Raw genomic sequence first — 2814 nt, 5'->3', positions numbered from 1 at the left:
ACCCCTAATACTTTTTAAAATTATTTCACTCATAATCCCAAATCTGCTTTGCTTCCTCATCTTAGTACACTGTAATTTGATTTCAAAATGAGGACAGTTGTCAGTAATGCCACATTCGTTCATCTATTTTACAATTCCATGTGCTTATAACTATGAAGATATGTTAATAACATCCATTCCAATAAGCCACCCTAAATTTATTATCATGAAACAAGACCTCAAGAAAGAGAATTCAAAATCATCCATGTATTTGCAACTTATTGCAATAAAGCCTTTATCAATAGACTTCCCTGTGCACATGGTGGTCAAATTGCTGGTGAAAACCAGCCAGATCTATTACAAGCTTTCTCATGGCTTCTAGGTAACCCAAGTGAGCCTTTATTGATACTGGGAAGGGATAAAGCAGGGAAGGGATAAACAGTGCTATAAGATTTGGCTAGACAAAAGTAATGACTCTCATTACAAAGTGAGTATTTTTTTTTCAAGCTTTAGTTCAGTTTATTTTTCTTGTATAAAACTATGTAGTAGCCACAGCTGGAGCCTGGGTCCTCTGAACAGAGACTCTGGTGTGGGTCTTCACAAGATGGTCCGTGAACTCCTGATAGGGAGACTTGGTGAACACAGTCTCCTTCCAGAGATCAGGGGTGATATAGCTGTAGGTCTTGGAGATGGCATCGAAAGTAGCCTTGGCAAAGTTCCCTAGGGTGGCAGTGCAGCCCCTGGCCGAGGTGTAGCAGTCGTCAATACCAGCCATCATCAGCAGTTTCTTGGGCACAGGGGCCGAGACAATGCCAGTGCCTCTGGGGGCGGGGATGAGATGCACCAGCACAGAGCCACAGCGGCCAGTCACCTTGCACGGGACAGTGTGGGGCTTGCCGATCTTGTTCCCCCAGTAGCCTCGCCGCACAGGGACAATGGAAAGCTTCGCCAGAATGATGGCTCCGCGGATGGCAGTGGCTACCTCCTTGGAACACTTGACATCCAAACCGACGTGTCCATTGTAATCTCCGATGGCGACAAATGCCTTGAACCTGGTCCGCTGGCCCGCGCGCGTCTGCTTCTGCACAGGCATGATCTTCAAAACCTCGTCCTTGAGGGAGGCTCCCAGGAAGAAGTCGATGATCTCAGACTCCTTGATGGGCAGGGAGAAGAGATAGATCTCCTCCAGGGACTTGATCTTCATGTCTTTGACCAGGCGGCCCAGCTTGGTGACGGGGATCCACTCCTTGTCCGCGGCCTTGCCCCCGCGAGCTCCGCGGCCTCGGCCCCGGCCCCGACCATGGCCCCGGCCCGCCCCGGCCCCGGATGCCGCTGCCGAAGCCACCGCGGAAACCGCCGCGGCCTCCCATTCCAGGGCCCCCGGGCCCTCCGGGCCCTCTCGCAGCACCGGCGTCATCCGCCATTTGGTGTTCTCTCGGAGAGGAAACAAAGTGAGTATTTTAAAGCAAAAGAGCCTGTTGGGAATATTGTTTTATAAAATAGTGGTTTTTTTTATTAACTTTTTAAAATTCAATTAGGTAACATATAGTGTACCAATAGTTTCAAATGTAGATTTCAGTTATTCATCCATAGCATATAATAGCTAATGCTCAGTACTTACTGTTATAGCTTCTTGAAAGCAGAATTTTAACCCACTGAGCCACCCAGGCGCCCTTGAAAGCAGAATTTTAGATCACATTTTCTGATTACTTCCATGTCGTACAACACTTTCCTGCTAGCAACCTTCAAAACATACTGTTTGTTAGAGGAATTTCTTTAATAATAAATAAATAGGAATTCATTTAAATTTATAAATATATAAAATAAATAGGAATTTATTTAAATTTATTTAAATATTACACACTGTTTCATTGTTCATAAATAAGGTGATGATATTATAGCCATTAGTTGGTAGCACTGATATATCACTATCTTTTTACTTCTCAGTGCATTCTCTTTACACAAATAGATATATATTTTAAAAAATGTGAATCTGTGGCAAACTTGTAAAAAACCCTATACAGTAAAGTTTATCATTTTAAGTAATCTCAATTATCTTCCTCAATTGTGATAGTATATCCTTCTATCTAGGCCAGATATTGTATGAGGGATTTGAAGAGACATACTTTTCTAAATTTCACTTTTCTCATCTGCAAAATGCTTATCATGATCCTACAAAAAAATACACTTATAATTTTTTGATGAAAATTTATTTATTTATTTTAAGATTTTATTTCTTTATCAGAGAGAGTGGGCGAGAGAGCAAGCACAGGCAGACAGAATGGCAGGCAGAGGTAGAGGGAGAAGCAGGCTCCGGCCGAGCAAGGAGCCAGATGCGGGACTCGATCCCAGGATGCTGGGATCATGACCTGAGCCAAAGGCAGCTGCTTAACCAACTGAGCCACCCAGGCATCCCTTTTGATGAAAATTTAATCTGTATAAACAATATATTTGCTGTAATGCGTGGTTCATGGAAAACATCTTTTTAAATTATAAGCAGTATTAGAAATTAAGTAAATGTGTCTATAATATTTAAAGTTTTAACACATAATTCCACTGCTTTGCCTTATTTTCTCAAATCCCTTTACCACTTTCACTGACAGAGTCAAATGTACTTTTTCTACTAGTAGCCAGCTCTTTGTCTTTTGTCAGAAAGATGCCCTTGTGAATTATTTATAATAGAGATATTAGCAATAATAATAATAATAATAATAATAATAATAAATAGCAATGAAAATGTTAAAAAAAAGTTTTCTTAACTAATTAGGGTTCTTAGACATCAATTAGAGGAACCACCTCGGGCAAGCAAATTAATCTGCAAGACATTCCCAGAAT

The 2814-nt window shown here is 41.5% G+C and overlaps 1 pseudogene across 1 annotated transcript; it reads right to left on the bottom strand.

Moving 5' to 3' along the window:
• Positions 1-488: 488 nt before the first annotated feature.
• On the bottom strand, positions 489-1403 carry LOC309857439 (small ribosomal subunit protein uS5 pseudogene; annotated as a pseudogene). The gene has a single exon. The product of its transcript is annotated as a small ribosomal subunit protein uS5 pseudogene (transcript).
• Between the last annotated feature and the right edge of the window lie 1411 nt (positions 1404-2814).

The sequence above is a fragment of the Mustela nivalis genome, assembly GCF_964662115.1.
Source record: "Mustela nivalis genome assembly, contig: HAP1_SCAFFOLD_706, whole genome shotgun sequence".
Taxonomy (NCBI): Eukaryota; Metazoa; Chordata; class Mammalia; order Carnivora; family Mustelidae; genus Mustela; species Mustela nivalis.
This window is presented reverse-complemented; position numbering and strand designations above follow the sequence as displayed.